Below are 16,266 nucleotides of genomic sequence, written 5' to 3'. Positions count from 1 at the left end.
CTTTTGTCTCTTCCAGTTGCTCTTATAGGGGCCATATTCATTATTGCCATATTGTTTGGTGGGGTGTACAACTTCACCAGCGGTTCAGAGATTAACATTGTCCAGGGCTGAGGCTAAATATGCTGTGAACAAGGCCACAGGTGGTTAAAACAGATTTATCCTTCAGTAATATGAAAAACAAGGCAACCCAAAAGGCAAACGCTTAATGAGACATTTCAATTATTTGCAAAAGTTTTGGTACTTTCTACTCTCTCTCTATATATATATACTAGGTATATATGCCAAAAGAAAGCAAATCACACGTAGGGATACTATCATACTATCTCCGAGAGCTTAGAGCGTTTGAGCTTTGAGTGTTAAGCCTTTACAAATTTTCAATATGGCGAACTGGGCACCACATGTTAAACGATTTGTTCCAGTGGCATTGATTGGCTTACTTTTCATCGTTATGTTGCTGTTCGCAAGCGGCAATAACACTGCCTTCGGTGGTTCCAATGGCGGTGGCGAAGTAGTTGTACTCCAAGGATGAGGAAATTGCCTTAGAAATTCAAGGGTACACTCATTTACAACCAGTCAGAACTCGCGTATAATCAGTTAAAATAGCCGATTAAAGCACGAGCCAATAAAATGACCCCGACTTATCGTTCCAGTGGCATTGATTGGACTGCTCTTTGTCGTTTTGCTGTTATTCGGGGGAGTGTTTAATCGAAGCTCTAATGATATTGCCAGCAACAGGATTTTTATCCAGGGATAAAAACAAAAACATATGAACCATAGGTACTGACAATTTTGGGGTTCTTTTAGGCCACTGTTATTTGAATATTTTTGTTTCACTGATATTTAACAAAAATTTAGAGAATAAAATTGCAAATTCTACATGGGGGTTAAACAACAAACATTAATAACAACCGCGGAAAACAATATGTATTTATCTTCAAACCAATAATTGACAGATAACTCTAACACCTCAAATGACAGACATGGTTCGAAAGAAAAGAAACGGGCATTTTCAATAATATGTTGTTTTCTCCACTCCGACAATCTAGTGAGTGGTGATCTGTGAATCAATCTCATGAACAGTGGCCTTTCTGGAGTTATTCCCCGTCCTGGGATTTCTTATCCTTTCATTCGGGTTTAGGGTCGACAATTTGGTGCATAGGGCAAGGAAAAACACGAAACCAAAATTTCAAATTCAAAGGCATGTTTGAATGTCCTGGTTTTCAGCTAAAGTTTCGCCCTGTATTTATTCTTTCAGTGGCTCTGATTGGTGCCCTGTTTCTGATTGTTGTTTTGTTTTCCTCGAGAACTAGTACGGGTAATAACTCCCTTGGATTTGATGTTGCCGGCTAAGCCAGGTCACAAGGGCCGCGTGTACCCCTATGTTGCAAGGTTCTTATATTTAGTTTCGACATTTTCATAATCTCAATGAACACTCAGTTTCAAAATTTCAATATATGCAACATACTGTAGAAAATGCTCAAAATGTCAAATCTTTCAAATGAAAAGCACGAAATCATTGCCACTGAAACAAAGGGGATATTTGGAACTTATTATTTATTGGTAATTTTTCCTTTCTTTACTTATCATTGTTTGCTTGGCTTCATGTTGTTAGAAATATTGAAATTTTGATACGAGGTCTATGTGTCCTATTTTCGATTTCAATTCATTTCACACAATTGACCAGTCGCCAGTTGTGTATTGGATCGCAGACGGCTACTATTATCCAGTGAATTATTTTAAAAGCTTCATCAAGTTGTTCACGTGGCCAAATCACTAAACTGGCTACTGGTCATTTATCTTACAATTAATATTATATACAATCTATATCATTCGGATAATAAGCATATGATTGTTTAATAGTCAACTAAATCCTCATTAGTATTCGTAAACATTATTTATGTTTAATTTATTACTTTTTAATTTAAATTTAGTTTTCAAAAATGAACTTTTTCTTCTTGAGTAATTCTTAATTAAATCATCCTTCAATTATGATTCATTATAAAAGTATCGTTTATATATAAAACATCTGTGTGAGATGCACCGTTATTGCTGAAATAACTTGTTATATCTTCCAATTTCAGATACGTTATTTTTCACTCGTTAACAATGTGATCACGACACAAGCATCAACCAAGCTGAGAGGAACTTGTCATTTTATGTTGTATTTCTCATTTTTGAATAAATGTTGACTCTGTTGTACATAACATACGTGTTGGTTTTGGTACGTCGCAGCATACGTTGTTTTAGGTGGTATATTAAACCTTTGTCTAAGTGGAGACACGCTAAGGTGGACTCGGTGCGGTGTAGGATCACTAAACAAAAGAAACACTGTTAAATATCATCCTGTCAACCAACGGTCGGGGTTGACAAGTGAAGATTTCTAAACAAACGATAATACAGCCATCATATTGAAACATATCACAAAGCAAGCTGTTGAAGCTGTTATGGTACAAATTCACTGGGAAAGCCAGTGTTGAACAAAGATATATTTCCGCATGTCAATACCAAACGTATAAAACATCCTATAAAATGAAACGGAACAATTGAAGGTTCTTTTCTGAATAATTCAATGCTATACCGTGCTAGATATATACACAGTCGTAGTAAAAATCATGCACAATACGTGAATCACATGGAATACCGTGCAATACAGTCGTAGTATAAAACATGCTCGATACGTAATCACCTGGTCCTGCCGTGCAATACAGTCGTAATATAAAACATGCTCGATAGTTAATCACCTGGTCCTGCCGTGCAATACAGTCGTAGTATAAAGCATGTTCGATACGTAATCACCTGGTCCTGCCGTGCAAGACATATACAGAACAGTCACAGTATAAAACATGCTCGATTTGTGAATCACATATACTGCACAGTCACAGTATAAAACTAGCTCGATTCGCGAACCACCTGGTCCTGTCGTATAATACATATACTGTACAGTCACAGTATAAAACATGCTCAATACGTAATCACCTGGTCCTGCTGTGCAAGACAGAACATTTACAGTATAAAACATGCTCGATTTGTGAATCACATATACTGCACAGTCACAGTATAAAACATGCTCGATTCGTAATTCCTAGTCCTGCCGTGCAAGACATATAACAGAAAAGTCACAGTATAAAACATGCGCAATACGTGAACCACCTTGTCCTGCCGTGCAATAGATGTACAGAACAGTCACAGTATAAAACATGCGCAATACGTGAACCACCTGGTCCTGCCGTACAATAGATGTACAGAACAGTCACAGTATAAAACATGCGCCATACGTGAACCACCTGGTCCTGCCGTACAATAGATGTACAGAACAGTCACAGTATAAAACATGCGCAATACGTGAACCACCTGGTCCTGCTTTACAATAGATGTACAGAACAGTCACAGTATAAAACATGCGCCATACGTGAACCACCTGGTCCTGCCGTACAATAGATGTACAGAACAGTCACAGTATAAAACATGCGCCATACGTGAACCACCTTGTCCTGCCGTGCAATAGATGAACAGAACAGTCACAGTATAAAACATGCGCCATACGTGAACCACCTGGCCCTGCCGTGCTAGACATATAACAGAACTGTCACAGTATAAAACATGCGCCATACGTGAACCACCTGGTCCTGCCGTGCAATAGATGTACAGAACAGTCACAGTATAAAACATGCGCAATACGTGAACCACCTGGTCCTGCCGTGCTAGACATATAACAGAACTTTCACAGTATAAAACATGCGCCATACGTTAACCACCTTGTCCTGCCGTGCAATAGATGTACAGAACAGTCACAGTATAAAACATGCGCAATACGTGAACCACCTGGTCCTGCCGTGCTAGTCATATACAGAACAGTCACAGTATGAAACATGGACCATACGTGACCCACCTTGTCCTGCCGTGCTAGTCATATACAGAACAGTCACAGTATGAAACATGTGCAATACGGGAACCACCTTGTCCTGCCGTGCTAGTCATATACAGAACAGTCACAGTATGAAACATGTGCAATACGTGAACCACCTTGTCCTGCCGTGCTAGTCATATACAGAACAGTCACAGTATGAAACATGTGCAATACGGGAACCACCTTGTCCTGCCGTGCTAGTCATATACAGAACAGTCACAGTATGAAACATGGGCCATACGTGAACCACCTTGTCCTGCCGAGCAATAGATGTACAACACAGTCACAGTATAAAACATGCGCAATACGGGAACCAACTGGTCCGGCCGTGCTAGTCATATACAGCACAGTCACAATATAAAACATGCGCCATACGTGAACCACCTGGCCCTGCCGTGCAATAGATGTACAGAACAGTCACAGTATAAAACATGCGCAATACGGGAACCAACTGGTCCGGCCGTGCTAGTCATATACAGCACAGTCGTAGTATAAAACATGCGCAATACGTGAACCACCTTGTCATGCCGTGCAATAGATGTACAACACAGTCACAGTATAAAACATGCTCAATACGGGAACCAACTGGTCCGGCCTTGCTAGTCATATACAGCACAGTCACAGTATAAAACATGCGCCATACGTGAACCACCTGGCCCTGCCGTGCAGAAGATGTACAGAACAGTCACAGTATAAAACATGCGCAATACGTGAACCACCTGGGCCTGCCGTGCTAGTCATATACAGCACAGTCACAGTATAAAACATGCGCAATACTTGAACCACCTGGTCCTGCCGTGCTAGTCATATACAGAACAGTCACAGTATAAAACATGCGCAATACGGGAACTACCTGGTCCTGCCGTGCAATAGATGTACAGAACAGTCACAGTATAAAACATGCCCAATACGTGAACCACCTGGCCCTGCCGTACAATAGATGTACAACACAGTCACAGTATAAAACATGCGCAATACGGGAACCACCTTGTCCTGCCGAACAATAGATGTACAACACAGTCACAGTATAAAACATGCGCAATACGAAAACCAACTGGCCCTGCCGTGCAATAGATGTACAGAACAGTCACAGTATAAAACATGCGCAATACGGGAACCAACTGGTCCGGCCGTGCTAGCCATATACAGCACAGTCGTAGTATAAAACATGCGCCATACGTGAACCACCTTGGCTTGCCGTACAATAGATGTACAGAACTGTCACAGTATAAAACATGCGCCATACGTGAACCACCTTGTCCTGCCGTGCAATAGATGTACAGAACAGTCACAGTATAAAACATGCGCCATACGTGAACCACCTGGCCCTGCCGTGCTAGACATATAACAGAACTGTCACAGTATAAAACATGCGCAATACGGGAACAACCTGGTTCTGCCGTGAAATAGATGTACAGAACAGTCACATTATAAAACATGCGCAATTCGTGAAACACCTTGTCCTGCCGTACAATAGATGTACAGAACAGTCACAGTATAAAACATGATAAAAACGTGAACCACCTTGTCCTGCCGTACAATAGATGTACAGAACAGTCACAGTATAAAACATGCGCAATACGTGAACCACCTGGTCCTGCCGTGCTAGTCATATACAGAACAGTCACAGTATGAAACATGGACCATACGTGAACCACCTTGTCCTGCCGTGCTAGTCATATACAGAACAGTCACAGTATGAAACATGGACCATACCTGAACCACCTTGTCCTGCCGTGCTAGTCATATACAGAACAGTCACAGTATGAAACATGTGCAATACGTGAACCACCTGGTCCTGCCGTGCTAGTCATATACAGAACAGTCACAGTATGAAACATGGGCCATACGTGAACCACCTTGTCCTGCCGAGCAATAGATGTACAACACAGTCACAGTATAAAACATGCGCAATACGGGAACCAACTGGTCCGGCCGTGCTAGTCATATACAGCACAGTCACAGTATAAAACATGCGCCATACGTGAACCACCTGGCCTTGTCGTGCAATAGATGTACAGAACAGTCACAGTATAAAACATGCGCAATACGGGAACCAACTGGTCCGGCCGTGCTAGTCATATACAGCACAGTCGTAGTATAAAACATGCGCCATACGTGAACCACCTTGTCATGCCGTGCAACACAGTCACAGTATAAAACATGCTCAATACGGGAATAAACTGGTCCGGCCGTGCTAGTCATATACAGCACAGTCACAGTATAAAACATGCGCCATACGTGAACCACCTGGCCCTGCCGTGCAATAGATGTACAGAACAGTCATAGTATAAAACATGCGCAATACGTGAACCACCTGGGCCTGCCGTGCTAGTCATATACAGCACAGTCACAGTATAAAACATGCGCCATACGTAAACCACCTGGTCCTGCCGTGCAATAGATGTACAGAACAGTCACAGTATAAAACATGCGCAATACTTGAACCACCTGATCCTGCCGTGCTAGTCATATACAGAACAGTCACAGTATAAAACATGCGCAATACGGGAACCACCTGGTCCTGCCTTGCAATAGATGTATAGAACAGTCATAGTATAAAACATGCGCAATACGTGAACCACCTGGCCCTGCCGTACAATAGATGTACAACACAGTCAAAGTATAAAACATGCGCAATACGGGAACCACCTTGTCCTGCCGAACAATAGATGTACAACACAGTCACAGTATAAAACATGCGCAATACGAGAACCAACTGGCCCTGCCGTGCAATAGATGTACAGAACAGTCACAGTATAAAACATGCGCAATACGGGAACCAACTGGTCCGGCCGTGCAAGTCATATACAGCACAGTCGTAGTATAAAACATGCGCCATACGTGAACCACCTTGTCCTACCGTGCAATAGATGTACAACACAGTCACAGAATAAAACATGCTCAATACGGGAACCAACTGGTCCGGCCTTGCTAGTCATATACAGCACAGTCACAGTATAAAACATGCGCCATACATGAACCACCTGGCCCTGCCGTACAATAGATGTACAGAACTGTCACAATATAAAACATGCGCAATACGGGAACAACCTGGTTCTGCCGTGAAATAGATGTACAGAACAGTCACAGTATAAAACATGCGCAATACGTGAACCACCTGGTCCTGCCGTACAATAGATGTACAGAACAGTCACATTATAAAACATGCGCAATACGTGAACCACCTGGTCCTGCCGTACAATAGATGTACAACACAGTCACAGTATAAAACATGCGCAATACGTAAATCACCTGGCCCTGCCGTGCAATAGATGTACAACACAGTCACAGTATAAAACATGCGCAATACGAGAACCAACTGGCCCTGCCGTGCAATAGATGTACAGAACAGTCACAGTATAAAAATTGCGCCATACGTGAACCACCTGGCCCTGCCGTGCTAGTCATATACAGAACAGTCACAGTATAAAATATGCGCCATACGTGAACCACCTGGTCCTGCCGTGCAATAGATGTACAGCACAGTCACAGTATAAAACATGCGCAATACGGGAACCACCTGGCCCTGCCGTGCAATAGATGTACAGCATAGTCTTGGTCCTGCCGTGCTAGTCATATACAGCACAGTCATAGTATAAAACATGCGCCATACGTGAACCACCTGGCCCTGCCGTGCAAGACATATTCAGCACAGTCGTTAATAAAACATGCGCCATACGTGAACCACCTGGCCCTGCCGTGCAATAGATGTACAGCACAGTCTTGGTCCTGCCGTGCTAGTCATATAAAGCACAGTCACAGTATAAAACATGCGCCATACGTGAACCACCTGGCCCTGCCGTGCAAGACATATTCAGCACAGTCGTAGTATAAAACGTGCGCAATACGTGAACCACATGGCCCTGCCGTGTAGTAGATGTACAGAACAGTCGTAGTATAAAACATGCGCAATACGTGAACCACCTTGTCCTGCCGTGCAAGACATATTCAGCACAATCGTAGTATAAAACATGCGCAATACGTGAACCACCTGGCGTTCCCGTGCAATAGATGTACATAATAGTCGTAGTATAAAACATGCGCAATACGTGAACCACCTGGTCCTGTCGTGCTAGTCATATACAGCACAGTCACAGTATAAAACATGCGCCATACGTGAACCACCTGGTCTTGCCATGCAAGACATGTACAGCACAGTCACAGTATAAAACATGTGCAATACGTGAACCACCTTATCCTGCCATGCAAGACATGTACAGCACAGTCACTGTATAAGACATGCGCAATACGTGAACCACCTGGTCCTGCCGTGCTAGTCATATACAGAACAGTCACAGTATAAAACATGCGCCATACGTAAACCACCTGGTCCTGCCGTGCTAGTCATATACAGAACAGTCACAGTATAAAACATGCGCCATACGTGAACCACCTGGTCCTGCCGTGCTAGTCATATACAGAACAGTCACAGTATAAAATATGCGCCATACGTGAACCACCTGGTCCTGCCGTGCTAGACATATACAGAACAGTCACAGTATAAAATATACGCCATACGTGAACCACCTGGTCCTGCCGTGCTAGACATATAACAGAACTGTCACAGTATAAAACATGCGCCATACGTGAACCACCTTGTCCTGCCGTGCTAGACATATAACAGAACTGTCACAGTATAAAACATGCGCCATACGTGAACCACCTTGTCCTGCCGTGCTAGACATATAACGGAACTGTCACAGTATAAAACATGCGCCATACGTGAACCACCTGGTCCTGCCGTGCTAGTCATATACAGCACAGTCACAGTATGAAACATGCGCCATACGTGAACCACCTGGTCTTGCCATGCAAGACATGTACAGCACAATCACAGTATAAAACATGTGCCATACGTAAACTACCTGGTTCTTCCCTCCAATAGATTTACAGCACAGTCACAGTATTAAACATGCACAATGCATAAATGGCCTGTTCCTTGTTTCACAATTAAATCCTAATTTGTATTACAAATTAGGCAAAGACGTATTGCAATTTAAGTTCGTCGCTCTATTTATTTCATTGTGTTTGGTTATTGTCGATTAGTGTAGGTCATAATTCACTTAGTACGGAATAACTTTTTTTCCAAAAGGTATTACCAGCCACTGGATTAACAATTCGTATTATATAAAATAAAATTTGTTAAATTGTGTCGTTGAAATTCTTGGAGAATATTTGTAGCTCTGTAGGAAGCATAAATAAGAAAACAAGCTCTCGCTACTTTGCAGAAAACGCCATAATTAAAATTATGTTACATTTACAGTCGAACCGCGCTATGTCGAAGTCGGATAAGTCGACTTTCCGGTTATGCCGGTTTATTCCTTCTTATTCTATATGAAATAAATCTGTTTGTGTCGATTTTTTTATCTATTCTTTTTCGCTATGTCGACCTCTTTTTCCAGTCCCAGTGGTCGAATTCCACACTTTTCCTAAGTTCTTTACGTTGAACTGTAGATCGAGACGTAGGTGTGAAAATATTCATGACGGTTCGCGGCATGTCGCAAAATACCGTGCGTGTCACTATAAGAAACTGTCATAATTGGGGGATACAAAAATGTAATTGGTAAGTGCGAATAATTAAAGTTGTTTGTTTATGTATTTAATTAAAGAGACATTTATTGCTCAAGCTCTTTGGTATTGTATAAAACATGACCATTTTATTTATTAGATATCAATCCCGAATGGGAACAGAAAGAATAACTTCAAAATGTCAAATGTTAGTTCCACTGCTCTGGTCGACCAATTCAGAGAAGAACCCGGTATAAAATCTTACAATGTACAAATGTATGCAATTGTGGTTTTATATGTGTTTAGTGTGATCCATAAACGTAAAAGAAATAAATTTGACACAAATAATTCTTCTTTTGTTTCACTTTATTTTTCAATAAATATTTTGCTGTTTTCACGACGAAAATATTTGACAAAACCGTTCAATTGTGGATGTAAACATCGGACAATCCAATTCAAACGTGTTGGGATTGGTGATATTTTTTTGTAATTCGGATGAGCCGACTCGTTATCTCGACTTTTTTCACTAGGTCCCGAAAAAATCGACATAACGAGGTTCGACTGTAATTATATTTTTGAAGAGTGATTTTTAAAACACCTTCATCTTGGCATCCTCGTCCTTTTGACCGTCTAATGTATTTTCGTTTTTAAAATCAACTATGTTACATGTAATGGCCACGTAAGATCAAGCAATACAATGCTACGATTTTCTCTTGAATACTGCGTGAACATTGCCAACACAGTTATTGCTGTGTTTCAACCGAACATATTGTTTCTGTTTCGAAGAATTCTTGTTTATGAAATCGTCTTTGAATATTGCCAGATTAACTGCAAATAAGCGGTAAGGAATAGTACAAAATCTCTAACTATTAAATGACAAAGTTTTGGATATTGTATTATTTGTCTTCATTTAATTGCGACATTGCGGCGCGAACTCATCGCATCTCCCATGTGGTTGTACAAACGCCTAAGCTTGCCACTGATAAAAACACTCTGAAAGCACATAGAGTCCAACGGTGGTTGTCCGGTCATTGCAGTGGTTAGCGAACTCGCTTCTCTCCGTCAGTCGATTCCCGGCCTGGGTGCTTGTGAGTTGGGTACGTGGTCATTAAGCCGGACAACTCACATAAATGTTGCAATCTTCGGAAATAATTTAAATAAAACGGTATTTTATTTGCACAATTTAAAACTGCATACCATCATACTTTACTTTTCTTTTAATATATCATGTGAAAAAGCAGATCTGACGAAACCTGATTTAGATAAGTATGCCTGCAGTTACAGCCGGAAAACACAAAAGTCGCAAATGTCGACCACGTTCTCTCAAAGGAAGTGTTGAATAAGTCAATGTATGTGTTAAGAGTAAACAGGATGAAACTGTACGCCGCAGTTTTTCGGCCCTTCTTTGTATTCTTCTCGCTCATTATTTATTTATTTTACATCAGCCTGAATACTATTTGACTATACTGAGTACATGTAGCACGCAGCATGTTGACACGATGCATAAAACCCACGGGGGTGGACATGCGCTGTAAATATCGAGTACAGTTAAAGAAGATAGGATGTTGGCTGAGGATAACAACAGTTTGAATCTCAAACCATTTATTTGTAAACGTGGTTGCCTTCGCAACGAGCTATCAACATAGTATTCACCGAAAAAAACAATGCTCATTTACATGTAATTATGTTATGTTTCGTCTGTTAATATCTAGTTATGTTTAAATATCAGTCAATGCCAGCAGTACCTTAAACTACATGCATTATATCCTTATATTTATTTCCTTCTATATTTACGCTTGAATACTAATATTGTGTAGCGATAAAATACTTAACATTCCTTTACTTGGTCGTTTATCATTTGACATAAAACGAAAATCTAAAAGTGATAAAAAATTATTATTTCTTACATCAATGGACATTTTAGAAAGGGAAGTCAATTTTAGCTTTAACCTGTAAAGTCTTTGGATGGAAGCATTTAACATAGTTAATCAGTCCTTGTAACGTGTTCAGTATATTTGTCGATATAACAAGACATTGTCACTTTAACCAAGACGTCAACAAACGCCTAAACCGCTTGCCAACAATCAGTCAAGGCATAGGAAGTTTTAAAACGCTCCTTCGAAAGATATAAACTTTTATGGCTGTATAAAATGACCATCTCTTCCGACCATTAGCTTAACCAGTCATCGAGGACAGCTGGATCTAAGCTGGTTCATAAGGTATACAATTTTACATACTTAATTTATTGACATTTCTGTAACGGTATTACTTATATATTTATTGTAGAAATATTTTACAGTAAAGATAAATTATTTCCGTTTGTTTAAGATTAATTTTAGTATTTAAATAATAGATTAATTTATCAACGATTGTGAATTTTATGAATCTGCATATCATTTAACTCCTTAATAATAATTGTTCGCATTGTGCAGACACATCGTTTAAACAGATGCTGTTTTATTTCAATACGAACATTTACATGTATATCAAAATCTAAATCCATTGAAAGTTGATATTTGATGCGTATTCATTTGTATGTTCATAACTACACTATAAACATATCACCAAAATAATTATTATTTCCATGTGCATTTGTTACATCAGAGCACCATGAAGCCAGTTACTATTGGTGCGATGACCGTGATGCTGGTCGCAGCCTTGTTCGCCTGCACGGAGGTAACGGACAATTATGCATTTTGTAATTTCAGAGTCACTCAAAGAGAAAGCGTTCTTTATTCAATTTATGCTATTTCGCTCTTATGCCTTTAATTCATGTTTTCATTACTAACAGCATAATTAACTAACACATAAGGATTTAAAAAGTTGACCAACTGAAGACTTGAAAACTTGTTTCTGAACCTTCAAACAAACAATTTCTGACAATATACAAAGTCATATAAAAAGTCATTCTCTTATTTGAACATGTCTTTTTGTGTTTATTTATTCTAATGTATTTTTCTTTTTCATGCAGGGCAACGGCTATGGTAGTGGCGGATTTGACAGTTACGGGTCAGGCTCCGGGTACGGCGACGGTGGACTAAGTGGATACACGTACGGCTACCTCCCGTACGCCGGTAGCGGGGGCGGCGGCATCGGCGATAGCTGGCTGTGTAGGGGATGTTTTAGCTATTATCTTTGATTGATATTTTATGTACAAAACAGTATTTAATGAGTTCAATCTCCTCATAAGCATTAAAGCATTGCCAGACAATTCAGCATCCCGTCAAACTTCAATATTGAAAAATAAATGTGAATGTAACATTGTTAAATCAGTTTTACGAGCACAACATGCACCAGGAGGATGAAAATAGCCGTGTTTGTTGAGTCAAGATTGTTCATTGAAAGTTATGATTAATGAATACATTTGCCTGCGCGCCTTTGTCCAGTTTAAGGTGTGTACTTCAGTCACTCAGACAACGACCACAGAACACATAACATAAATATAAAACAGTGTGCAAATAACCCAACTGTTTGTTTCAGTGGGATTGCTAGGCCTGCTGTTCATCCTCACGATTCTGTTCAGTAACATCAGGAACGACAACGTCACGGAGAGATTCATCAGCATCTAAACTGCCTCACCTGGCCCCGACCTTGTACGCTATATTACTATTTTCGATCATTTAACATATTGCGACTAATTAAAACCTTGCCTTCATATAAACATATATGTTATCAATGTACATCTTGTTTAAAATTGCCATCATCCTGGTGTCAAATATATATGTTTTTAACCACTGTCCTGCCCAAGACTGTTAATAGAACTACCTATAGTAAACCTTATATTATTATTATTTTGAGTGAATGATGCTGTTTCTTTATCAATATAATGTTCTCGCACTTGATTTTCATTAACTTTCAGGTAGAAAGCGACACAACGAGAAATTGACCCAGAAACCACCGAACGAAGATTTCCCAACCCCCAGCCAGTTGATGATATAGCACACGATATGCACACGTTATTATCTTGCCTTGCCTCATGTTTTTATTTGAATAAATATTGTTTAAATGTTATCAGTGATCGTTTTTTATTGGGAAAGGATTAACTCGTATTAGATAGACCGTGTGTAAGCATAGCAACGTTATTAGTAGTCCTGTTGGACTGGTTATTGTTATTGCAAACTAATTACCTACTCCTTCCACTTGTTCAACGTGATCGTCGTGATTGTGTTTTATTTTGGTGCTACTGGGGTGTCTCTAAATGTTTCAATGGAATGTCGGTTATATGCGTAGTGTGATCGTGTTCTATTTTGAATGTCACTGACTTTTCCAATGGATTGTTGCTTACACACTCATCGTACTTGTGTTTAATTACAAGTGCCACTGACTTTCCTAATAGAATGTCTGTTATATGCTCGTGGTACTTGTGATTTATTTGGGTCACTAAAAGTTCAAATGCTATGTCGGTTTCTGTTTCATGAGCTCGTAATGTTCGGAAGCTAGGCAAATAAAGCCTAAATTGAAAAATAATTAATATGCGCCAAATGTTCTGTCAAGTGACCTGACCAGACTAGTAGAATTAAGTTACTACGAGCAAAATATAAACCTAGCCGGTAGAATAAATACCATGGCGCCAACAGTTATGTAGCTATGCTGTATGAATATCGATAGAAGAATAAATACCATGGCGCCAACAGTTAAGTAGCTATGCTGTATGAATATCGATTGATAAATAAATACCATGGCGCCAACAGTTATGTAGCTATGTTGCATGAATATCGATATATGAATAGATACAATGGCGTCAACAGTTATGTAGTTATGCTGTATGAATATCGATAGATGAATAAATACTATGGCGCCAGCTGTTAGGTAGATATGCTGTATGACTATCGATATATGAATAAATAACATGACGCCAACAGTTATGTAGCCATGCTGTATGATTATCGATGGAAGATTAAATACCACGGCGTCAACAGTTATGTAGCTATGCTGTATGGCTATCGATTGATGAATAAATACCATGGCGCCAACAGTTGTGTAGCTATGCTGTATGAATATCGATAGATGAATAAATACCATGGCGCCAACTGTTGTGTAGCTATGCTGTTTAAATATCGATAAACGAATAAATACTATGGCGCCAAAAATTACTTAGCTATGCTGTATGAATATCGATAGACGAATAAATACAATGGCGCCAACAGTTATGTTGCTATGCTGTACGAATATCGATAGAAAAATAAATATCATGGCGTCAACAGTTATGTAGCCATGTTGTTTGAATATCGATAGACGAATAAATACAATGGCGACAACAGTTATGTAGCTATGGTGTACGAATATCGATAGAAAAATAAATATCATGGCGTCAACAGTTATGTAGCCATGCTGTTAACTATCGATGGATGAATAAATACCATGGCGCCAACTGTTATTTAGCTATGCTGTATGACTACCGATACAATAATAAATACCATGGCGCCAACTGTTATGTAGCTATGCTGTATGACTATCGATAGAAGAACAAATACCATGGCGCCAACTGTTATGTAGCTATGACGTATGCATATCGATAGAAGAATAAGCACCAACTGTTATGTAGCTATGCTGTATGACTATCGATAGAAGAATAAATACCATGGCGTCAACAGTTATGTGGCTATGCTGTATGACTATCGATAGAAGAGTAAATACAATGGCGTCAACAGTTATGTAGCTATGCTGTATGACTACCGATAGAAGAATAAACACCATGGCGGCAACAGTTATGTAGCTATGCTGTATGACTATCGATAGATGAATAAATTTCATGGCGTCAACTGTAATGTTGCTATGCTGTATGAATATCGATAGAATAATAAATACCATGGCACCAACTGTTATTTAGCTATGCTGTATGACTACTGATACAAGAATAAATACAATGGCGCCAACTGTTAGGTAGCTATGCCGTATGAATATCGATAGAAGAATAAGCACCAACTGTTATGTAGCTATGCTGTATGACTATCGATACAAGAATAAATACCATGGCGGCAACAGTTATGTAGCTATGCTGTATGACTATCGATAGAAGAATAAACACCATGGCGGCAACAGTTATGTAGCTATGCTCTATGAATATCGATAGAAGAATAAATACCATGGCGTCAACAGTTATTTAGCTATGCTGTATGAATATCGATGAAAGAATAAATACCATGGAGTCAACTGTTATGAAGCTATGCTGTATGAATATCGATAGAAGAATAAATACAATGGCGTCAACAGTTATGTAGTTATGCTGTATGAATATCGATAGATGAATAAAAACTATGGCGCCAGCTGTTAGGTAGATATGCTGTATGAATATCGATAGATGAATAAATACTATGGCACCAACATTTATGTAGCTATGTTGTATGACTATCGATAGAAGAATAAATACAATGGCACCAACTGTTTTGTAGCTATGCCGTATGAATAATGATTGAAGAATACATACCATTGCGCCAACTGTACGTAGCCATGCCGTAAGAATATATATTGAAGAATACATATCATGGCGCCAACTGTTACCTAGCTATGCCGTATGAATATTGATTGTAAAATAAATACAATGGCGCCAATTGTTACGTAGCTATGCCGTATGAATATTGATTGTAGAAAAAAGTACCATTGCGCAAACTGTTACGTTGCTATGCCGTATGAAAAATACTTGTAAAAACAGCCTGGAACAATTAACACCATGGCACCAACTGTTATGTTTCTATGCCGTATGAAATGAACATTGCATGTAGAATAGATACCCTGGCGCCAACTGTAATGTAGATATCACGTATGAACATTGCATGAAAAATAAATACCTTGGCACCAACTGATATGAACATTTCATGCAGAATGAATACACTGGCGCCAACTGTTAT

General features: G+C 39.6%; 1 long non-coding RNA gene across 1 annotated transcript; it reads left to right on the top strand.

Moving 5' to 3' along the window:
* Nucleotides 1–12,899: 12,899 nt before the first annotated feature.
* On the top strand, nt 12,900–13,429 carry LOC128223840 (uncharacterized). The gene is made up of 2 exons (XR_008259369.1): nt 12,900–13,011; nt 13,278–13,429. It is a non-coding gene; the product is annotated as an uncharacterized LOC128223840 (long non-coding RNA).
* The last annotated feature ends 2,837 nt before the right edge of the window (nt 13,430–16,266 follow it).

This window comes from Mya arenaria, chromosome 17 (genome assembly GCF_026914265.1).
Source record: "Mya arenaria isolate MELC-2E11 chromosome 17, ASM2691426v1".
NCBI lineage: Eukaryota > Metazoa > Mollusca > Bivalvia > Myida > Myidae > Mya > Mya arenaria.
This window is presented reverse-complemented; position numbering and strand designations above follow the sequence as displayed.